We start from the raw sequence: 25,065 nt of genomic DNA, 5'->3' as shown, positions 1-25,065 counted from the left end.
ATATTTCAGTAACTCAGCCATGTTCAGTGAAGGTGTACTGTGGTAAATAAGGGGGTTAGTGAGGACAAAGGGGCTTTGAATCATTAATACAAAAATGATGGAGCTGTTTTATTCCTGCATAATTCCTCTCTCATTTTATATTTCACCAAAGGAAAATTCCTGGCTACATTTAATTTTCTCACATTAAAACCCTCCAACCTGGTGTATATATTTTATATTCTGTGCTAATACTACAGGCAGTAAAAACAATCAATTCTTTTCTCTAAAGAAAGAGCCTCCCTGTTCCAGGTTTTTTTGTTCATTTAATTATGGCCATTCTCACGCTAGACACTTAAGTGAATTCTATTCACACAAGTTTGTGCAACTAGAAGAGTCAAAATCTGTGTTGGTGTTAGCGAGCTGTTGAGTAGATTTGATTAAACTTTAGTTTTTCAGGTCAGAAATAGCTGACCTGAGAAGCCTTCCTTGTTCCTTCGAGGATGCCTTAGAGGTCAAGTGTGAGCATTTATAATGGCCTCATGATCTTTTTTTTTTTTTTCCATTGGTAGAATAAGGTTGTTCAACATCTCAGATGCTTAAAGCATATTAAAGAGAATCATATTAAACGAAGTAGATGGTACTGCACATGCACACATACATCTACAGGTAAGCAAAGTATAATCATATCAGCTGTGTCATGGGTGTATCTGCATATGCCCATGAGACTAACAGAAATAGAGACTGTAGAAAAATCCTAATATGAATTGACTCCACAGATATCACATGATATTCTGATCTTTTCAAGACTAAGTGCATGAGAAGCAAGACCACAGTCCTCTGCACTTTTTATTTTTATAAGAAAATTGACTACAGAAAGTCTTCCAACTTTAAGATATTTCTTACAGATCCTAGATCTAAAGTTTGCGCTATTTCTGATTCAATAGTTCCAAGATTAAGTTGAGAGACGCGTATAACAATGTTTTTGGAAGCTGTTTCAAAATCCAAAAGTGTAACCTTGGCTTACTGCTTCCAAAATCAATTTCTCCTTTATGAGCTTTCTTAGTCAGCTGCACAGACCAGCTGCTTTCCCCTCGAACTTGAACACCTCTGCGCTGTTTATTCTGGAACCCTTATTACTTCTGGCCTCTGTCATGGTGCCAGGGCAAACTGGGCCTTAAACATCTTTTAGGCTCTCTTGAGTATACCCCTTAATTGGTAGGCTTGGCATCCTACACTTCAAACAGCATAGGACCACTCAGACTGAATCTCAGAGCTGCAGGCCCCATTTCCCCAAGAACGTTACTATAACAGAGCCAATCACATTTAGCACCTGCAAGTTCTCTCATTCCAGGACCCAGTAACCAGAGTGCTGATTGAAGATACTCATACACAGCATCTTCAAAACAAAGCACTACTTATTCATTCCTACATAGGCATAAGTACATAACGCAAAGAGCAGAAAACAATTAAGGGTCAATACATCTGGGTTGTATTAATGCCTTCATCTTTCCTTGCCAACTTCTATAAGATTCACTCAGCCAAGCTTCATGCCCATCTCTTGCTAGAAGAAACAGTCATAGCCGCATGCTCCTCCTCACCTACCTGCACCTCTCTCCTTTTTTCCTTTGCCAGCCTGTTAGCTTTTGCTCATGCTCCCTCGGCAGCCTTTTTGCTCACATAAACCTCTTCCTCTTTTCTAAACGCAGGGTCCTGAAACAGCTTAGGGTTCCCTTTAATCTCTTCTTATCAGAGTTGGCAAAAATAGGGATGTTAGCAGCCTTGGAAAGAAAGAGATACCTTTTTGTGGCTCTAAACCCAACAATACTTTTTGAGTGTTTGTTGGGATTCTAATTCTCTAGGCCATAGTTAACCCTTCTTGCCTGGTTCCTTTAACAGCACTTTTATCTGGAGAGCAGCCGGTTAAAAAATGAGATAAAATGCAATAAAGAGTTACCAAAAGTTAGATCGTATCAGACTAACCCAGTATCTTTCTTTGATAAGTTAAATGATCTTCTTAGGCAAAGAAAATAGGGTAGTTCTAATCTGGACTTCTGTAAAACATCTGCTGTAGTACCACATGGGAAATTATTTAGTTAAGCTGGAACAGATGGGGATTAGTGTAAGAATTTTAAGGTGGGCTAGGAACAGCTAAGAAGGGAGATAACAACATTTTCCTTTTGTTTTGTGCTGAAAAGAAAGCTCTTAGGTGGAAGGAAGGTTACCAGTGGAGTTCCTCAAGGATCTTGGGACTGATTTTATTAAATATTTTCATTAATGACCTTGGCACAAAAAGATGGAATATGCTGATAGAATTTGCTGATGATGCAAAGTTGGACAGCATTAGCAGGAGAGAGGCGGATTAGCATATCAAGCTGAAAAAAACTGGGTGAAGTTTAGTAGCACCAAGTACAATGAGTACTTTCATGTACCTAGAGCAGTGATGTTCAACCAGGGTGCAATGGCACCCTGGGATGTTGTAAGAAACTTTTAAGAGTGCTGCAGGATGCCACACAATGTTAACACTATCAGGTGTGCAAACACCTACATGATCCACAAGATAAATGCAGAAATTTCAAATAGGAATCCATAGTGCCAAAGACATTTTGACCTCCTGTGCTGGTATTAGAGTGATGTAGCTGTGAAGCTCCAGCAAATATGGAGGATTCTTGTGCATGCTGTCATTTATTGGACCACCTGTATGGTTGAGATAAATTTAGACAAGCTTTCAAATGCAGTGCATTCTTTTGCAGGTCTTCAAGCACTGCATTTTAAAGTTTTTTCTAAGTCTATTCCAACCAAGCAGCTGATCCAATAAAAGATATTACCCACAAAAATCCTTGCCTTTCTTACCTGTTGTGGTTTTTCTGAGTTCTTTGCAGCGGAGAAACGCCCTATTATTTTTTCTGTAGTAAAAAAAAAGAAGTGAAACTTATGAGCTGACACTTTCTGGGGGGTACTTTATGGTAAAGAGAGGTGGCTTGAGCCTAAAAGCCTGAGAACCACCTATGTAAGGAGTAGTAAGGCTTTCTTTCTGCTATGAGCTGGGCTGTCACTGGCTGCAAACAAAAGAGGAAGAGAAAAAGACTTGGGTATAGCAATAGGCCACAGGCTGAATGTGAGCCACCAGTACAATGTGTCTATGAAAAAGTAAAATGCAATGCATCAGGTGTCTACTTCCAGTAAAGACGGATAGTTATAAAAATCACTGTACCAGGTGCTTGCAAATCCTCACCTGGAATACACTGTAATATACTGGTCCATGTTCAGGAAACAGGCAGCAGAGAAGGGCTACTAGGATGATCTGGGAAATGGAAAGTCATCTTGTGAGAAACAACTAAAAGCATTTCACCCACTTAGCCTCATAAAACAAAGGGAAGTGATCTTTCTCTATAACTACATCAAAGAGGAAAAAGAACTACTACTACATAAGGGCAGTGTTAGCACAAGAATAAATGGATATGAATACAAATAGATGTAGGTTGGGAATTATCAAAAGTTTTCTAACTATCAGAGGGGGGAGATTTTGGAAGGCACAGACTGAGAAATATTTAAGAGGTGGAATGACACCAGAACTGCCTGAGCTCTGGGGAAACCCCGTGTAATGAAACCATATTAAATGCTGAGGGGGTGTACAATTCGGATCAAGGTTGTGAAAACAGTTACACAACATGCAGCTCAGGTTTCTGTACTGGTACAGCAAAGACCAAGAATGCTGGTGGAGGGAGTGTAAGAAAATACTTCTTTGATACAATCATTGGAGCAAAAATTTTGAGGCAAAATGCAACCTTTCTTTCTAAAAGGGCAGAGATCCAAAACCCGAAATGTAGCTGGAGGCTCAGCATCCATGCAAATGAAGTACCTGCCAGAGAAAAGGAAGGGAAGGGGGGGTGGTGTTAAGCTCAGCTTGTCCTCCCAGCATCTATAGACAGATCCAGGTATCAGGAGGGGGTGACAGATTTCCAGCCCCATGGCTGCCAGGGCCATTAAGTCAATCCTTGCTTTTATCAGGTACATGGAGGCAGAGCTGAATATCACCATGACTGACATTTCAGGCATCGGGGGGAATCTGAAGCAAAGCTGAGAGATGCAGTAAATCATAATCTATCCCAGAGTAGAGAAACTGAGGAAGCAAAAGGATACTGCCAACCACATAATGCCTGTCCAAGGATAGGAAAAGCCTATGAAAAATGAAAAACAGCAGCTTCAAAGATTACAGAAGAAGAGGAACACATTCTCCTTGTGGTTTACAAGCATCTTACTAAAGTGATAATGTGAATGGCCATGAGCAAGGTGGTAGGCAATGTCATTTATGTCTTCTCAGCACATGGGGCAACACAGTGGGCCCAGATTCAGTCTCCCACATGCTCTCTCTAGGGAAAATGGGGTGCTGCGACATGCATCCCTAAGCTCTTAGAGCCGGGTGAAACAGAGGTAGGATTTTGCACTTGAGGGAGGGGTGATGACTCTCCCTTGCCAGAGATTTAGTATCCCTCAGCAGGAAAAAGCATTGTTTGGTTAAGACCAGTATTGCAGAAAGCCAGGCCCATCTTGATCCCTCTTTCTGACCAGGATGCTCTTTCCTATAGTAGCCCATGGGAGCGAATCTTGAAGACACAGACACTTGAGAAACAAAGGCACTGTCCCCTCTTGCCTAGCAGCTGGTTGAAAGTAAGGAAATGGAAGGTCCTGTCCCACGTGCTGGCCCAAAGATTTGGAGGTGAAAGGGGTAAACTGGGATATACTCAGGGCTTTCCTTTCATATCTACTCAGGAAGTTCTAACCAGAGTAGGTAGATACATGGGGATATTTGTCAAATAGCATAAGTTCATGTTACAAACAGTATATTTTGCTTAGTTATTATGAGACAGTTAGTGAAGAAACAAGCATAGTTTGAAAATGAGATATAATAACAGCTGTTCTGTCTCGGAACAAAGCAGGTGAAGTCCTCCAGGATACCTGCTAGATATCCTTGCTACATCCTTTGGAAAGGAAAAGCTGCAACAGATGCTACAAAATCCTTAGTGACTATCGTCTTAACTTTATGGATTTGTTGATGGATTGCTTTCCTGGATCAACAAGTTATCTAAAGGATGCTTCTTGCAAAACTAAATGCACTTGGGGATCAACAACTGTAAATCCCCCAATACTGAAATAATGCAGGTGATACGCCTTCTGAAGTTTCACATGTATCAGAAGAAAGCTCAGACTAGTTTGACCTGGATTGAAGGGACTAAAACAACAAAGACCTTGAAGCTGTAAAAAACTACAGCTATCTCCGGTGAGAGAATAGTACTCTCCCATTCAAGAACTGACAAACATGAGACCCTGACCAACCTGCCAAGGGTTTCTTTGGTAAAACAGCCCTGCATATAATCTGCTTATTGTTTTTAAATGTTTTCTCTGAAATATATTTTGCTCTGAACTGATGGTGCTTTGCTTTATAAGAGCTGGCTAGCCATTGAAAAACCCATCATTTCCTGAGAGAAAAGAAATACACGTGGTAAATGCAAACCAGAACTGGTGAGGTGAGCACAGTGAACTGCAGAAGTCTTCAGCCTTAGCTTGGAGACAATGGATACAAGATCCCACCCCCAAAAAAAACTTGAGGCCTCGAGGTGGCCATTGGGGGTTCAAAGATGCAGTTGACTCAGAAATGGTTGCAACTACATGCTACAGTGTATGCCCCGGTGACATTTTGTCACCGCCCCACTGTGCATCTTCAGAGTCTGTCCCAAGAGTTTATAAAGGCACAAAGGGAGAGAGGGGGAATGGGTACAGAAGTGAAGACATTTCTCCTTCATCGCAGGATTCCTGTTCTTCTGAACTGGATTGTGTCAGAACCAACCGTGGAACCATTTTAATGCGTGAAACTTTCAAACTCTGCCCAGATAAAATGTCATTGTCTGTGCGATACTCCAGGCACAGCGCTGGCTTTTATCAGCTTTAAGTTCATCCAAAAGGATGAGAAGGAAATCTCTTGGGTAAGGCATGAAAAACAGACATAATTCAGGAAAAAATTGAGTACACAAGGTCAGAGTTACAAGATGAGGTAAATGTTCTTGCAGAACAGTGCTTGACATTCACAATGCCACTTGGTAATGCTACTGTTACCAAGCACACAACCCTTCTACAAGAAAGAAAATCACAAGAATTTGCTAACTGAGCGTTTTGGAATATTCTCATGTGTGTATTCATCTGTTTAATTGTGGGCAAACTAGCCCACTGGGTAACCCTACACAGCTAGGTATGTTCCATATTGTATAACTAGTACAGCCGCAGCTAGAAACTGGATTTAGATAGGCAGCATCCATTAGTATAAATGAAAGTGTTACATTTTGAAGTTCTTCGCATTTATAAGAAAACTTCAAATGGATTTTATGTAAATTTGGAAATTTGCTGAGTGCCCCAAAATAATCTGGCTAAGAAGAGGATTAATTTTTTGCTTTGCAAAACTGCAGAGGCAGTTCTAAGCTATATACATGAAAGTATTCTGCTGATCCCCGAGATGTCTGTTAGCTTCATACTCCCATGAAATTCCACAGATAACATCACTATGCCAACATCATGCATGCTAGGGCATCAGAGGACCAAAAACCCCAGAGTGGATCCAAGCTACTAGCATGCTGAATGTCCCTCTTAGCCTGATTGCCTGAGAACTCTGGCACATGTTTATAAAGTTAATCTGCAGATGGATTTTGAATATCTTTAAGAATTTAATTCTATTAAAATACCTTCACTCCCAAAACATTTTAACAAACAACACCATTCTGAGGCTTATATACTAATGTCAAAACGTTCAGGCAAGCTGAAAGGAAACGAGTCATTGGGAGTCAGTGTCTAAGGCCCAAAGAGTTTTAGGCACTAAACTGCCATTGATTGTAGTGGGAAAGCTTTATGGGGTAGTATTTTAATTTTGATTTCAACAGATGCCTAAAGTTCCTTGACAATTTGGTCCTAAGCTCCTAAGAACTCTTTGAAAGTCGCAGCCAATAGACTGTTTTCTCTGTAAATCACCAAGCAGTCCTTATGTGCTCTTTTTATGTTCAGTTCATTCACCACTGATCTGCCTTCAAATAATGTCTGAACAAGCCAGGCTGCAAAACATATTACTATCCCAGACTGGAGCTGTTTATTAGTCAGAAGTTATAACAGCCAAAGAAATGCCTGAACAGATTGCTGTCTCCAGAGCTGGCTTTAGGGGTGGGCAACATGGGCAACTGCCCAAGGGGGTGCCACACACATATGCACACACACACCTGTGAGAAGCCCATGCACACAGCAGCACTCTCCCCCTGCCCTGCCCTGCCCCAGACAGGAGGAGCAGTGCCCAGCCCAGCCAGCCCCCAACTCCAGCCACTGCTCCTGAGGAGCCGGGGCAGACGCATGCAGACAGCAGCAGTGCCTGCCCAGCCACCTGCGTGGCACACCATGCTACCTCGCCTTCCCACCGGACTGCATCTTGTGCCCCTGCCTGCCTGCCTCTATCTGCAGCAAGACTGCTGACTTGGGGGTGAGAGGAGGGTGCCAAAATACAAGTTCACCCAGGTTGCCATTTTCCCTAAGGCCAGCTCTGGCTCTCTCATCAGTGACTCGCAGCAGGAATGGATACAGATATCTAGAGAAGACACCAAGACATCTCCCAGTGTAAGACAATAAATAAATATTTTCAGCCTAGTCAGAAAACATCACATAGAAAATAGGATGTTTTTGATACTTACTGTTCAGGTTAAAGTAGCAAATGGACATACAGATTATCCTTTTTGTTTTCTTCAATGATTTTGCATTTACATTGTTATTAATAGTAAAACTTTTTTAAAACAAACAGGACCAATGATATCAACTACATATTATTTTCATCACTTCTGTTCAAACTCTTAAGACTTCATGGATGCCTCCATCCTGAGTAAAACACCACTCCAGTGTTCTGGATTCTTATCCATCTTGCTCCGGGATTGTCATCCTAACACCAGCCCATTAGGGTGAGAGGACAAAACTTACAAGAAGAGTAGGAGAAAAATTGAATTTTTCTAAAAGTCCAGTCAGATCTACTTCAGGTAACTTAGAGTCACATGGAAGGATTTGGTTAAGCAGTCTTGAAAAGACACTTATCAATAAAACACAAGTGACTTAGTTGAACCCTTGATTAACTAGAGCTTTGATGTATACTGCTGAATAGAAGACAAGTAACAAAGATCTGGAAGCTAACTGGAAATCCCTTATAGCAAATGCTTGTTGCTTCTGTTATGAAGGCTGTATTAGCATTACAAGTAGAACAATTTTAAGTCTAGGCCACTAAACTATTAAGTAGACTCCTAGCAGAATAAAATATAGGTTTAAGATTTCAGACTGAAAATGATCTCAGATCAGTTTTAAATGCAAAATCTGCAAAGTACAACAGAAATCCATATGGACAATTGGATTTGCAGCTGAGGAAACCCTTCATAGGCTGAGATTATCCATGGTGTAGCATTAAAGTTTTCTTATCATTCTAAAAGTCCATTAGGTGGCTTTATTCTGTTCAACACACCTGTATGGTAAATCACTATTGCATGTATTTGGCTGCTCACCTGACCAATAAAATAACTGGTGTAGAAAGGCATATTGCAAGGAATATTGCAGCTCCTAGCAGCCTGAATATAAACTGTATCTCCTGTTGAATTCCATCAATCTTAAGCATAAAAAAGATAAAAAGTGGTAACAATCTTTTTAAATGGTGTCCTTTTATGAAAACTTCCTCAGAGACAGGCAAAGATTTTGGGGTGATATCTTTTATTGACCCAACTGCATAGTTGGGATAAAGTTAGACAAGCTTTCAAATGCAAATCATTCTTCTTCAGATTATATTTTGCATTTGAAACCTTGTCAAACTTGATCCTAGCTATGCAGTTGATCCAATAAATGATACGACCCAAAAATCCTTGCCTCTCATATTCTTGGACCATCACGCCTACAACATCATTCTGACACTACTCAATTAGTGAGAAACTCAGAAGAAAAAGGAATGCAATTAAGAGGGATTAAATTTTAGTTTAAGGTCAGAGCTGTTACTTGTGGCAATCAGGAAATATTACCAAACTTTTAATAGGCCACTCAGTGGTTTCCATTATCACTTCACATCTAAAGCAACTTGTCATATCATCCTTTGTGTAAGTATGGCCCCTGGACTGGGAACATGGCTTTTCACTTGCATTATCTTGCAGGCTAAGGTAAGGAGCCACCTGAGTCCAGAATGAGAGCCCACAGGAATTTAGCAAGTACTAGTTCAGTTTGCAGTGAAATCTTAATTGTGTAATCTACATCTTGATATGTCATCATTTCTTAGTATTTAACTCTGTAACCTCTTCTCTAAAGCTGAGATATTGTTATTTAAATCTTGGAAGTACCAGAGCGGGGGACCTAAAGAAGGCAAAGAGTTCTAAATCAATACAAAATATGTTCCTGGTAGTAGTTGTTATTCTGTGCAGGTGTGTTATTGATTACAGCCATAATGGTCTCACTTTAGCTGCCGTCAATAACTCACTACTTGTATTGTCACACTGAATTAAAGAAGAACTAAACTAAAAATATGTGAAGGAGTTATACCAGCATGGCATGACCCAGCCTGTGGTGCAAGGAAGCAAAACACTGCCAGTTTAAGTCAGGATTCATGTGTGATACTTCACTTGACATTTCATTGATAAAATAAAGTCAAATATGATATTTATTCAACCAGGGGAAGAAATTACACCTTAAACTTACTGGAAGCTCTTAAATTTATGGCCCTTGAATACAGTAAAATTATCTTTTTAATACCTTAGGGACATTTCTGTGTGTATTATTGACATACTTGCAAAACTAGCATAGAATAAGTTTAATCTTGGACTATAACTGTTTTATAAATTGGCATTAATAAATCTTCCTTAAAGTTTTGACAAGACTGTTGAGACTAGCATTTAATAGAAGTGTTTCCTTTTAACAAGGTTTGTTTCTAAATTGGAAGTGTGTATACCTACATGCTCATTTGAGTGAAAGAATAAGAACTACTGATCACAAGTGTATTAAATGTGATATTATGTGATATTACTACCCTTCACCATTCTGCTCCCAAGGACTTTACAACTGACCTGAACTTATAACATATAAGCAAGCATTGTGTGGTGGAGATGCACTGCACTGCCATTTCCCTACCGAAGTGGAGGGCCAGACTGAGGCATAGGAGTAAAAAGGCACACTACTTCTAGATATTTAACCTTTCAGTCCAGTGCACACAGCAGGCAAGACTTTACTAGTAGCCTGCCTCACAGTGCATAGAAGGCTGTCACTAAATCTCCCCCTCCCCGCAAAGTCTCTCCCCCACTATCTGCCCCTCAGCCCCTCTCCCCCTTACCTTTGCTCCACACTAGCAGGCTCTGTCCCTGCTGCAACCCAGTGCATGGTTGCAGCCCAGCCCCATTGCAGTGGCAGGGAGCCAGCGCTGCTGTGATGGGGTCAGACTGGAGCAGTAGCGCCAACTCTGTGCCACTGCTATGGGGCCAGGCTGGAGCCATGCTCTGTGCCCCAGCCTGCGACAGACACGGAGCCTGCCAACACAAAGCAAAAGTAAAGAGGAGTGCAGCAAAGTGGAGGGAGAAAGGGAGAAGCACATTGTGGGGTGGGAGACTGGGGGTTGCAGAGGAGGAGTGGCAGTGCATGCAGAGGTGGGGCGGGGGTGGGGGGAAGCAGCAGCTATGGCTCTGGCTCCAACCCCAGGTTGGGGCCAGAGCTGCAGGAGCTGCCTCCCCTTCCTCCTCCCACCTTCACCTTGTGCTGGCTTGTAAAATGAGGGGCTTTTCCCCCCTATGTTAAACAACGGGGGAACACCTCACCTTCTAATCAAGTAAATACGGTACTCTTAAAGCAACATGTATTTGAATTTCCGCAGGTAGGGACAAGTGTGATATTGTCATGCTAGTGCATGTCAGAAGCATTTAAATGACCATCAACAAAAGTGAAAAATTGAAAGTGCGAATACACAGAATAACTGAATGTTCAGTAAAACCTTTTAATATAATTAAGCTTGTAGGTAGACTTTCCATAAGGCATCATACTTTAGCATGATGTCTAATGTAAAGTCTTTTTCCTAAGGAGTCTCCTTCCTAAGATATGCCATGTATGGAGTGAAGCTGCCAGCATTTTTGGGTATTCTGGGAATCTTTGTAACTTTTTCTACTAAAACAAGTTTTTAATTTTTAAAAACGCTACAAAAATGAGCAAACATAATTATCTTGTGCTTATTTAGCTGCATAACAAGTAAGCAAATTACCTCACAATGAATCGAGCAATGGAGGACACTGTTGTTTACTGAAAGTAGTTGTAGTCATTTCTGGTACCCATAGGAGTATTCCAGCTATAATCTGGATGAGAATTAATTACTATTGCTGTCCAGAAGCCAAGTCATTCAAAGTTCGAGGACTTGATTGTCAAAAATAAAGGTGATATTTTATCACTGTACAACGTTGTTCATTGTCACTAGAATGGGTTATGGAGGAAGTTCACGAATATGCTTCCAAGTCATATGCAGAAATTATCCTGCTATAACAGGAGTGGACAAAATACAGCCCGACGGCTGCATCCGGCCTGCAAGGCCATTCTATCCGGCTTGCAGGGCCCCTAAAATTTTTTTTAAAATTAAAATTTATCTGTCATAGATTTCATAGACATAGGGCTGGAAGGGACCTCGGAAGATCAGAGTCCAGCCCACCGCCCCAGGGGCAGGAAAGCACCTGTGGTCGTAGGATCCCAGCAAGAAAAACACAGGTTTCTCTTAAAGGCGTTCAAAGTAGGTGCTTGAAACACTTCTGATGGCAGGCCATTCCAGACTTTGGGGGCTCGGACAGTAAATAAGTTCTTCCTGAAAATGGTCTTGCAGGAGTTCAGAACTGTTTGACCTCATCATCCCTTGGGGCACTCGGGTGAACAAACGTTCCCCCTGATCCTGGTGAACACTCCTGATAAGCTTATAGGTGGCCATCAGGTCACCCCTGAGCCTGTGCTTTTCCAGGCTGAAGAATCCCATGGCTCTCAGCCTGTTGTCATAAGATCGGTTTTCCTGACTTCTGATCATGCGCGTGGCTCTCCTCTGCACTCTCTCAAGCATCTCCACATCCTTTTTGAGTTGTGGAACCCAAAACTGGACACAGTACTCCAGCTGTGGCCTCACCAAGGCCGAGTACAATGGGAGAATGACATCCTGGGATTTGCTTGAGAAGCATCTGTAGATGCAAGCCAACATTTTGGTCACTTTACTGGCTGCAGCATCACACTGCAGGCCCATGTTCATCTTGTGGTCAATCCTGACCCCAAAGTCCCTGTCGTCCATAGTGCTAGCCAGCATAGCACTGCTGAGCCTATAGACATATTGCAGGTTTTTCCTCCCAAGGTGAAGAACCTTGCATTTTTCGGTGTTAAACACCATCAGGTTCTCATCCACCCATTTCCTGAGCCTGTCAAGGTCAGTCTGGATTACCCCCCTGTCCTCAGGTGTGGGTGCTTTATCCCAAAGTTTGGTATCATCAGCAAACTTGGCCAGTCCACTTCTGACTCCAGTGTCCACATCATTAATGAAGAGGTGGAACAATATGGGTCCAAGGACAGAGCCTTTGGGGACCCCACTAGCCACAAGACACCATGATGATTGACTTCCATCAACCACCACCCTCTGGGTCTGACCATGGAGCCAATTCCCCAGCCAGCAGATTGTCATGGACCCGAGGCCGCAGTTGGCCAGTTTTGCCAAAAGGTGATCATGGGATACCAGATCAAACACTTTTTAAAAGTCAAGATATATGACATCAATCTCCTCCCCCTTGTCCAGGTGACAGGTCACCTGGTCATAAAAGGAAATGAGATTGATCAAGCATGACCTACCCACAACAAACCCATGCTGGCTATCCCTCAGTATGTTGCCATCAGCTAGTCCATTAAGAATGGCCTCCTTGATGATTTTTTCTAAGACCTTCCCCGGGATAGAGGTCAGGCTGATGGGCCTGTAGTTTACCGGATCCACTTTCCTCCCTTTCTTGAAGATAGGCATGATATTGGCCTTCTTCCAATCATTGGGCACTTCACCAGAGCACCAGGAGCTCTCGAAGATCTGTGCCAAGGGCTGAGCTATGATGATTGAGTACTCTGGGGTGGAAATTGTCAGGGCCAGCTGACTTGAAGGTGTCCAGCCTCTCAAACTGTTCCTTCACAGGGTCAGTATTGATGGAGGGCAAGGAACCACCCTCACTTAAGTGTCTCTGTCCCGTAATGGGCAGGGGTGTCCCATGGGACTTGTGAAAGACTGACGCAAAGTACCCATTTAGCAAGTTGGCTTTTTCCTGGGCATCGGTCGTCAGTTCTCCCTTTTGGTTTAGCAGGGGTCCAATGTTGCCCTTGCTCTTCCTCTGGCTCCCCACATATCTAAAAAAGAACCTTTTATTGTCCTTGATACTTGTAGCCAGTTGGAGTTTCATGGCAGCCTTGGCTTTCCTAGTTTGCTCCCTTCAGGTCTGGACCACTGCAGAGTATTCCTCCTTGGAGATGGATCCCATCCTCCATCCTTTGTAGGTCTGTCCTTTTAGACACAGGAGAACAGCTAGTTCCCTGGAGAGCCAAGGGAGCTGCTGTGCCCTCTTGCTGCCTTTCCTCTGAGATGGAATAGACTTAGCTTGTGCATCTAGGATCGTTCCCTTGAGGAGCAACCACCGTTCCTGGACTCCCCTCCCTTTGGGGTCATGGTCCCTTAGGGCCTCACCAACAAGTCTCCTGAGCTTGTCAAAGTCAGCCCTCCTGAAGTCGAGGACCTCTGTACCGCTGACTGACTTGACAGCTTTTTGGTGGATGGTGAAGGTGATCTGCTTGTGGTTGCTATCACCCAGCTTCCCTTCAATCGTTAGGTCGCTGATTAGGTCATCCCCAGTTGCCAGTACCAGGTCAAGCAGCGCTTTGCCTCTTGTTGGCCCACAGACTTCTTGAGTCGGATAGAGCTCATCCACGCACGAGGAAGCTTTGCGACCATTCAGATTTGGTCGAGTGCTCTTCCCACGAGATGTCTGTGTAGCTGAAGTCCCCCATGACAACCATGGACTGGGAGCATGCAGCCTCAGCCAATTCCCTGGCAAACTCCTGGTCAATCTCTTGATTCTGGGAAGGAGGTCTGTAGTAGACTCCCACCAGCATATCTCCTGTGCCATGTTCCCCACAGATTTTAACCCACAGGGTCTCTAGTCATCCACCCTGGGTGCCAATGTTGGCTTGTAGGGATGCGTAGCCCTGCTTGAAATAGAGAGCTACACCCCCACCCCTTTTGTCCACTCGCACAGGGTATAGCTGTCTATATCCGTGGTCAAGTCATGGGTGGAGTCCCACCAGGTCTCCGTTATCCCTATGACATTATAATTATTTGTGTTAAGCAGGAGGACAAGCTCCTCCTGCTTATTCCCCAAGCTCCTGGCATCTGTGTACAGGCAGGCAAGTGTCCCCTTGGGCGCCCTTGCCTTGCCCTGCCCGCAGCTTGCTCTAGGGCTGGGGCAGGGGCAGGGGTAGGGTCCCTTAGGCGCCTTGGCCTGCTGGCTTTGCAAGGGTTGCTCAGCGGGCCAACAGTGGCAGTAGTCCCCCCATCCCCTAGCAGGCTTAGTTTAAAGCCTGGTGGAGCAGGTCAGGCTTAGTTCAAAAATGACAGGAACCAGGGGCAGTAGGACCCAGGGGAAACCTGGAGGGCTCATGCAAGAGCAGGGGCCCGGCCCCACCCCACCCCCAGCTGGAATCCCCAGCAGGGGCTTCTGGCCTGGGACCAGCCCAGAGCAGGAAGCTCAGGTAAGGGAGGGGGAGGCCAGGGAAGGAGCTGGTGCGGAGCACAGGGAAATGCGGCCCCTCCCCCATCCCATGACTGGCACTCCGTGCTGCAGCCCCTCGCAGCCTGCACAGGGCTGTCCTAAGCAGGCACAGGCAGCCCCACGTGGGCTGTGAGCGGTTGCAGTGCAGGGGGCAGGCAAGGGGCTGCTTTTCCCTGGCATTCAGCACCAGCTTGTAACCCGCCCCTGCAGCCAACCAGGGCCCTGCGCTGGCTCTGGGCTCACCCATCGGGGCTGCACTACGGCGGCAGCAGCTGTGCCCACCCCCACCCACTTGTCGCGCCGGGCAGTGTTTGCTGCTGCTGCCCACCCAGAGCTTGCGCCATGGTAGGCTGCAGTAAGGCTGCCACCACCGCCTCTGTGCTGCCCAGCGTACGAACTCTGGGTGGGCAGCAGCAGCCAACACTGCCCAGCGCAGCAAGCGAGGAAGGGGTGACAGCTGCTGCTGACACTGCGCAGCCCTGACAGGCAAGCCCAGAGCCAGCGTGGGGCTCCAGCTGGTTGCAGAGACTGGTTACAAGCTGGTACTGAGCGCAGGAAAAAGCAGCTTCTCGCCCTGTGCCAGATGCCCCTCACTGCAGCCACTTCCAGCCCATGTGGGGCTGCCTATACCTGCTCAGGACAGGCCTGCGTAGGCTGTGAGTGGCTGCACCAGGGAGCACCAGCCACAGAGCAGGGGAGGGGCCGCATTTCCCCACGCTCTGCACCAGCTCCTTCCCTGCCGGCGAGCAGGGGGTCGGGGCTGTACACTACCCCACCTCCTGTACCATGGGGTTGGGGTCACTGGGAGTGAGAGGGCAGGGAGCACAGGGTTTGCACCAGTGTCCCAGGGCCAGCGCCAGCAGGGCCCAGAGCAGGGCGGCAGGGATACAGGGTCCAGCCAGGAGGGGCTCTATGATGCAGCACAGCCCGATTCCACAGACCCCTGCCAGCCTGTGCCCTGCTCTGGGCGCCACCGGTGCTGGCCCTGGGACATTGGTCCCAAGATGGTGACCAGGGGGCAGGGCACTTGTCAAGGGGTGGGGCTACCCATGGGGCCTTAGACAGCTTGCCAAAATTGGGTAAGCGGCCCTCCACCTGAAATAATTGCCCGCCCCTGTGCTATAACAACTAAAGGGCAGCCTATTAAACTCCTACCTACACTGGCTGCAGTTTCACTAACTTGTTTAACACTGTTACAAATTTAAATAAATTAAGCAAAGTCATTATTCTAGTGATAAAAGAAGGTTGCATTTTCCCTACAAAGTACAGTTTTCATGACTGCTCTTTACTGAAAGCAAAGCAGTTTTGTTTATATTTGAATGAGGACATCAACTCAAATGAATTTCCAGAACTTAAAAAACAGCTATACAGTAGCCATTACCCACACTGAAACTAGGGCTGCTTTTGCTAAAGTAATCCATCATCTAGTTTACAAAAAAATATCTAGACTCAGCTAAATGCTGTCAACTGATTTAATATATATATTTCTGATCTTACAGTATTCCCAGAAGGTAACATTACCAATTAGACAACTTAAAATGGGTCCAATTGGGAAGTCTCTACATTTTTTAAAAGCATTGTCAAGATTTTAAATGTTTCTAATTAATTTTTTAAAGACAAAAGTCCTAAATATTTTAATGATTTTATTCTAAGTAACGTTCAGGGACCTGACACTGGCAAACTAGCAGGTGGGCATTTTATTAGGAGGTCGAGAAACATACTTTTTAATGCAGACAAACACACTACAATGACACTTTACAAAACACTGCATGAAACATATGATCACCCAAGTTCTTATCATTAAGAACATGATAAGACATGCTGCACACCTATGTCACTTTAGGGTAGCCATAAGGATTTAATTTATATCAGTGGAAGCCAACCTTTTTGGTAGGGGTACCACAAGATAAGCCCCACACCCTTCTTGAGTGCCACTCTAATCCCTTTCCCCTACCTGATCTGATGCTCTGCTTTCTGCTCCCTACCCTATTTGTCTCTGTTCCCTGCTCCCTCCCTGAGCACCATGTGCTACACACACAGGTTGTCTGTGCAACTTGTGGCATGCCAAGAGTTGGCAACCTTGGTTTAGATCAGAAAGCACAAATCCAGGCACTCAGGTTACATGTGGATCTTGGATTCTGATGCCTGGAACCTTCCTGTGCTTCCTTCTGGCCTCTTCTCAAACCACCATCTAGCTCCTCACTTAACTTTTGCCTCAGATGGGCATGTAACTGAAAGGAGCAAGCTCAAGGAATTTATGAAGTTAACAAGTTCACTTCTTAAGTTGTACTTCCTCCATCTGATATTGCTTGTCCTTCGACCATTAACTTCTGGTGGCAAGGACTACATTGTCTTTTTCATCAGAACTAAGTTAAAGAAAATCCATTTCTGAACAACAAAGGTGCAAGGTGTAGAACAAGGACCCTGATTCTGCCAGGAAAGCTACCCCCAAAGACTCCATCTCTACGTGGAGCCGAAATGAAATCAATGGGAACTGTGTAGCTCTACAGATCTATAGGAGAACACTTGATTAAGCATCTCAAAATGCATCCAACTGAAAACAAAGTCTACTTACAAAAGGTGACAGAACATGGGAAGGAAGGGACTGCCTACTTGTATGCTCTTAAAAACTATTATGCATACAATTTTAAAGGGAAGAAAAAATAATATATGTGGTTTTTATCATCATAAGAAATGTCAAAATTGGCTGACGGCAAACTGATCAGTGATTTACTTGTTCTCCCCTTTCCCCATCCATTTCCAGTGTCCAATCTATGAATCTTTATTATCAGCTTTCTGAATAAACTAAATGCTTCAGTACTCTTAAATAATCTATAATCAGCCATATAATAAGCCATTGTTCTGGAGGACAAAAAATCTGCCTGGAAAGCACCAGATTTCAAATTTCCAAAGGCTTATGACAGCAATAAGTTCATAAAATAAATTTTAAAAAATTAAATTGTGAACGATACCTTGACAATGTCCTTTTAATCTTCAGCCAACTTGAGATGTCATGTAAGCACTGAAGCAGCAGAGATGATACTGCTTAGACAGCAAAATCTCAATTTCCTCCTGACCTACAAATCATAAGCTAATAGATCAGTGACGCACTGGCATATTTCCATATTGTAGCTCATGGAAATACTGTAGTAGTTTCTGAAATAAGATGCATGTATCCAAAGAGGCAGGAAAACCATAATTAGAACAAATGTTAACTGAAACATACATGGAAGATTTTAATGCTGCAGTCAAGCACATAACGGAATAAAAATCTTAAAGGGCCAAAGAAACTATCTTATGGGCAGCATGGTGTTTTTCTCCACGTATTCCAGCAACAGAGAATGGTTCTTCCAGTACACTATAAAATGGGGAGTGGAAGTAGAAAGACAGTCTTCTCCAGGTGTCCTTAATAAATCTTAATACCTTGTAGCTGCTACTAGGTATGTTTCACAGGCAACAGGATTAAGTAGTTTTCTGTTGCAGACACTAAACACAAATCAGTCACTTAAACCCAAAGACAGTCATCACTGATGAGGCCTTTTAATATTATTCTTGAGGATTACTGATTACAGTGAAAGCTGCACGCAATAAAGTGTTATTGCTGCTAAATGTTACAAATTTTCTTGTTAGGGGAGGGGCAACATTTTTTGTTTCAAAATCATTTATCTTAAAGCAGCATCATGCATTAGCCAATTTAAGTTTTACTTCAGTGCCTTCAAAGATAGGGTTTATCGCCTGGTTTTCATGAGCTGTAGCAATAGCGTCATTTTACACATTTCCATCCTTTTAAAGTATTATGTCACACACAATGGCATAGTTTTCCTCCATTTTATGTGAAGTGGAATTCCTAAAGTAGTGGTGCTTTTACAATACAAGGGACTGAAATCTTGTAGCCACAGAACCAAGACGCCAAGAACAGCACCACTGCAAACTTCCAACCCGATGCAGCGTCTAAAATGGAGGAACCGTCTTTTTGATGGAATCACTTATTCTTCAGGTTGGTGCAGCCTTTGGGTCTCTAAGACTACTGCAAGGTGAGAACTCATTGAGCACAAAACAGTCTAAGGCCAACTTCTCAGTGCATTGGGCCACCAAACATCTGTCAGATGGCAATTACATTTTTGTTATTGCTGAATATCATATTTGAGTCTGTGACCTGAAAAACTAGCTTTGTTTTGTAAAAATCACAAAAAATACCAGGGTCTAATCTTTTAAATCCTTACTCAACTTGTCTCACTGCAATCAATATCAGCTGATTAATCCAGGACTATATTACTAACGTAAGTAATACATCTGTAAGATCAGATGAGTAGATCCCTGGGAAAGAGATAAAGAGAGACTGCATGATTTGGAATCATACTTTCTTTCCTTACTGTAGCAACTCTTATTATTTTCTAGCCTATGCATAAGTTTAGACTTCTAAAAACATCAACACTTAAGTGCTGGTCTTCAAAAGTGCAATGATTCTCGATACCCAACACACCTCTAAAGACTGTATTGTTAGACATGTTGGTAATCTGGCAGCACCTATTGACTAGAACTGGAGTTGTAAATTCCTAGATCCTCAAAAACCACATTTTACCTTACTTAAGCTAGAAAAACTGATATTTCCCTTAGTTTTAGAGGGCTGGTGCTCGGGTGACAGAGCATACAATTCTGTAGCCAAACATGAGGGAATAAATTTAGAGAAACAGAATACACGATATTCTTCCGAGTATAGTTCAAAAGCCTAAAATAATGAGTTCCTATGGAAATGCTGGTAAGTAATTTTTAGTGGTATGCTAGTACGTTCAGTAGTCAAACTGACTGTTTTCCACAGGGACACTCTCAGTTTCAACAGTGATGCACTCCTAATAATGACAGCTCTTAGCAGAGGAAGTATTCAATCACTTTTCAGTAGGAGTAGACATTGACTGAATTTAAGTGTCCTTTACAACAGATTAAAATATTTTAGGGGCACACATTCAGTTTTAACACATGGCTCCCTACACATTCTTACTTAAGAACTCAAAAAAGTGCTGGAAGAAATGTGCATATTGGTGATTCAAAGCCGCTAACTTCAGTGAAGCACCCCAGCAGTCAATTAATGTAACTCAGGCTATATGAAAGAGATTTTATCTGATGGCAGGGGTGTGGGTTGTAGCCGTGTTGGTCTAAAGACATGGGAGACAAGGTTCTTTGGGTAAATCTTTTATTAGACCAACTCAAATAGTTGGAAAATTTCTTCTTTGCAACCTTTCAGGTGCAAATACCCTTTATCAAGCTGAGGAAGCCTCTGCAGTTGGTCTGATGTTGTGTCTGAGGTAGCATTTTTATAAGGTAATGAAGAATAATAGAGGCAGTGATTAGCTATGTATGAACACCAAAATGCTACTTCTTAAAAAAGTAATTGCTGGAGGGCTGGCTGTGAGCCTTTTAAAAGACTGGATTTTATTAAATCTTACTATGCTCCTAGAACACTGCACAGAAATAGACGTGTAAATGTATCTCATTCTATTTATATACAGTACGCTAGGAGATGTGGATCTGTGAAACAGGTGTATTCTGAGTTAGTCCGGCGGAGTTAGTCCCAAAACATCAGTCTACTCTAATGGAAGAGTTAGTCTTTCTGGTTGGCTTTTTGGGGGGTTTTTTTGGTTGCATGGGAAAGAGAAAGGGCAAACTGAAACAAAGAGCATGTACCACATTTGTCACATTTATGGTTGTTTGTTCCAAATGGAGGAGGCAAGTCAGACTGGAAATATTTCATAAGCAAGTCAAGTCCTACATCTTCCTATGGTAGCAGAGACACCTAGCTCTGCTTATTGCTACCGAAGGTGTGGACCCCATTTAGAACTGACCTGGAGCACTTGTCCAGGCCTCTTTGTTCTAGTTTTTAATGTTACAGTAATGATTCTATACCCTTTTTGAAGAAAATATGTTTGTCTAGTGAATTTAAGTCCTAAATGTTTTCTGATAAGGAAATAAATGCTCTTTGGTCCCTAGCTCTTCCGAAGAGTAATGCGATCTGAACTAGAATAAAAACTAGGCATCACAGTCCTTTCAGTTAGAGAGGTATAAACCTAGAGTAATTTCACGGAATCTAATGAACTGTTCGCCAAATTACAATGGTGTAACAGATTTTGGCTCTTGTCCTTGTATGTAGTAGAAAGGAACACACATGCAATATTTGATCAGAGCTTCTGCTTTTGAGATGATGTTGGTAGTTATTACTAATGGAATGTATTCAGACTGTAAGAGATGCTGTCACACATGGAAGGGAATAAGCTAAATGTAGTCTCATGCTTAGCCATAAAGACATTTGTTTACAAAGTTTGTGTCAATGATTTATACCCACACAATAAAATATGAAGAACAACAAATTGTAAATCTGGTACAACAAGAGTTCTAGCAGGCTTTCTGATGGCATTCAGTTTCAGATGCAAACTTCAGGTGCAAACACAAAAACACTGCAGAAATAGTGTGTATTGCAGCAACTAAAACCAGTTACAGAAGCTTGGTGTTATGCAACTGTCCTATGCAAATACAAGAACTTTAGGATAAAATATCAGTATATGGTAACTACAGCCTATATAAAATACAGTACAAGTAAAAGGAAGAATTACAATTTGTTGCCCATGCACTGTCATAACTGTATATACTGCAAACAACCCTGCTTTTTGCTAGCTCTTATTGGTTTTTTTATTGGTCTAATGAAACAAAAATCTCTTGCAGAAATGTGGAATGAAAAGATTAAAACTACATCCGAGAGGGAATCATTTGTCATCAGTTACCTCTAAGTATCAGATCAAACCTATGGTTAAACACAGTGGATTACAGTTATTTTTACTGAGAGCAATCGCAGGATAACAAAATCAAATCAGCAAAAGGCAACTTTGTACAGATAACAGCCAACGTCAGACAGAACAGATCCTAAGCATCACTGGACAAAACACGGGGATAAACCATGCAGTGAAACTATGCAGTCAAACTGTATTGTTCCTCTAAACCTTGCCCACCAAACACATTCCTCTAGCCAGGCAAGGGAAAGATAAACCTATTTGCCTAATGGGGCATATAATTTAAATATTTTGTACAAGCATTTATAGAGATGTTGCTTAAAATAAATTTAACAGCCATCCATCTAAATATCTTACATTAATGGGTACATACCATAGCTCACAACTTGTTTCTTTTGTTGTTGTTGTTGTTGTCAGGTTTTTTGTCTGTAGAAACTATCCAGCCTTTCAGGTTTTTTAGACACCATACATAGGTTGTGCTAGTTTTGCAGAACACATCAGAATTTGCTCCAAAGCAGACTTAATATGAAACTGCCTTTTGTCCCCTGATTATTCCAGTCTCTTGTAACATTTTTGGAGACAGTCAAATGTCAGGCTTCAAAGCCGCACAACACAATCTTTACCGTTTGGTAAAAAGGATATCTGTTTAATTTAGAAAGGCTTTAATAAGCAATGTACTTAATGCAGACTGCAGCATTTCATCCAAAGGAAGATACAATCAGCCAGTGTCAATATTTTGTCACTGGGGATCAGGATTTTTATGTCAAAAATAAACCCCCTTGCTATATAAGGAAAAATATTGCCTTATAAACACAGATCTATCCATGCAGGCAATGTTGAAAATAGTAATAGGGGTGGAATGGGATTTGAGCAAAAATCACCATCATATTTTTAAACATACTAAAAACAAAAACTGGAGTTTTGACCCCAGCCACAGCACGGGAGCACCTTGCAGAAATGGAAACATGTTTGAGAGGACAGACATCCCCTCCGGCAAGTGCCTACACAAGACACCATGAGATGGGACCTCGCCTGATCTGAACATCTAGTAAGAGTTGCTCAAGTTTGGCAAACGTGAGCTTTCAACCATGCAAAGCAGCGCTGCAGGGACACAGGCAAAGGCAAGGGGACTAAAAAAAATCCGCCCTTGGATTTGAGGCTTGTGAAGGCATCGGGTGCTCTCAGGCTTTCAGATCCAAAGGAGAGTTTCGCTCGCTACAAAGGCAGAGGCTCATCTCTCAGGCAGCCACGAGCCACCTGAGCAATGCCTTCCCCCCGCGGCCCCGCAGGATGCGCCCCGCGTGGGCAGCACCCGCTCCCCGGCACACAAAGGCATGCGGCTGCCATCCGGATGCAAAAGCAGGCGCGGAGCTCATCCATCCCCCGGCCCCAGCATCTACTCACCGCCTTCTCCTTCTCTGTCCTCAGCTTATCCCCCCCCTCGCCTCTGCCGCCTTCCCGGGAGTGCAAGGAGGCGGGTGTGCAAGAAAAAAAACAACACACACAAAAAAAAAAAAAAAAAAAAAAACCTCTTCAGTAAAATACTCAGCGGCTGATCGGCAGCGCATCAACCCCCGCGTGTCTCCTTCGCCCTCTTCATCTTCCAGGAGCGCAAGCCCCCGCGGAGATCGCCGCGGCCCCCGTCCATCCCCCCGCGGTCCTCTCCCGGGAGCGCCCGGCAGCCCGGCAGGCAGCGCACGAGACGGCTTTCTCCCTCCCACCTCCCAGTGCCTGCCTCTCCTGACAAAGGGCAGCCAGGAAAACATCTCCATCCCCGCTGGAAGGAGCCTTTTTTAACCTCTTTTTTTTTTTTTTTTTTAATATTTACCTCCCCCCGCTTGCCGCTTTTCTTTTTTTAGGACCCCCCCACACACACACCCACACACACTTGGGGATTTCTCCTTTTTGGAACAGATAAACTTGCTATTCTCTCTGTGATCCTCCACTCCCTCATCTCCCACACCCCATGCAAATCAAGGAGCGGGCTCAAGCCTCGTGTGTTTGCAGCACGGTGCCCTTCAGGGCTTGTATTTTTTGAAGCCCCGGTGTAAAGGTCGCCCCGGGCCTGGAGATGCACCCATTGCACTGCTGTTCGTCCTTCCAGCTCTTCGGGGAGGGCGGGGTTAATCCTCCCTCCCCGTAAAAGTTTGTGGGGGATGGGGAGGCAGGCGAGCCCCCCCGCGCCCGGCCCGCGGCTCGCAGCTGCCCGCCCGCAACCCGCACACAAAACGACGCAGTGCTCCCAGCCCTCGTCCTCCCCATTGGCCGGCTCGGCTCCGCTAAACCAAGCAACCACAGCCTGATTGGCGCGCTCTGCTCGCTGGCTGCCAGCGCAGCTCGCCACTGGGCATCAGAGATGTCTGTCAAAACAGCATGTCCCGCCCCCCCCCTCCTCGCCCGGACAGAGACGGGGATGGTTTCTGGCCCCGCTCGAGCCTGGACCCGATGACTTGGGATGTCTTTCATTTGCTTCAAAGCTGCAGCCCCCCGATGGCTGGAGTGGAATCAAAAGATCTTTCTCTAGAGAGGGTGCCGCTTCCAAGCTGCACAGACGGCAAACAGCGAAGGGAAACAGGGCATCCTGAGAGCCAGAGCTGGTAGCCAACGAGTGCAACCGGCCAGAGACCCAATCTCACAGTCAGAATGTGCCAGATCTGCACTGATTTCAGAGGATTATTCGAGTGTGCAAAAGACACGGGACTGGCCACTGGCTGGGTGGGAGGAACTTACGCCGGCACGGCAGGGTTGTTGCGTGGAGCCAATGCAGTCCACAAATTCAGCATCGCCAATGCTGTAGGGCAGCGGAGACCATTAGGTTATTTATAATGGGCTCAGAGAGCACTCGATTTTACCCAGATACTGAGATATGGAGTCTAAAGACTTCAGTGAGTTTAAAGCATCTCAGTTCACAGGAGCCTATCGTATTCTGTGGCAGAGGTGCAGAGCAGGAGGGAGCAATGTGCAACCAAAACCTAATAACCCTGGAGCAGCCGGGCATTGATCAGGTGAGATTTGACCAGGGGATCATAACAGATGATCCATGACGCAGAAGGAAAAAAAAACCTGCCGAAGCCCCCACCAGTCTGACTTGGAGGAAAATTCCATTTCAGCCTCAAACCTGGAGCTTGGTTTGATGCCCAAGATATACCAGCCACCACCGAGCCACCCAATCTAGTGTCCCATACCCAAATGTGGCCTTTCTCCAAGGAAGGACAAGCAATCACAGACTATATCTGATATCCTGAAGGCCTGAGACATGACACTGGGTTAAAGTCATTGCCTTCACACAGACAGAATTTAAGAACATGATGAAAGCAATGGAGAACTTTCTGTTCTCCCCTTGGTCTATGAAGAAAGGGAGAATCATGGATCATCCCATTCAAGCAGTCCCTAATGCCATAGAAAAATACTCCATGTAGGTGCAAAACTTCAGCAGTAAAAAAGACAATGAACTTGAGTATGCATTTATC

At 44.0% G+C, this 25,065-nt stretch overlaps 1 long non-coding RNA gene across 1 annotated transcript in view; it reads right to left on the bottom strand.

Annotated features, from left to right (window-relative positions):
* LOC109313031 overlaps positions 1 to 23,369 on the bottom strand; it is a 116,675-nt gene extending 93,306 nt beyond the window's left edge. The window contains exon 1 of the long non-coding RNA XR_002101953.1: positions 23,000 to 23,369. This is a non-coding gene — a long non-coding RNA (uncharacterized LOC109313031). The remainder of the gene's footprint in view (positions 1 to 22,999) is intronic.
* Between the last annotated feature and the right edge of the window lie 1,696 nt (positions 23,370 to 25,065).

Source organism: Crocodylus porosus, unplaced genomic scaffold, assembly GCF_001723895.1.
Source record: "Crocodylus porosus isolate Cpor-Errol unplaced genomic scaffold, CroPor_comp1, whole genome shotgun sequence".
Classification (NCBI taxonomy): domain Eukaryota; kingdom Metazoa; phylum Chordata; order Crocodylia; family Crocodylidae; genus Crocodylus; species Crocodylus porosus.
This window is presented reverse-complemented; position numbering and strand designations above follow the sequence as displayed.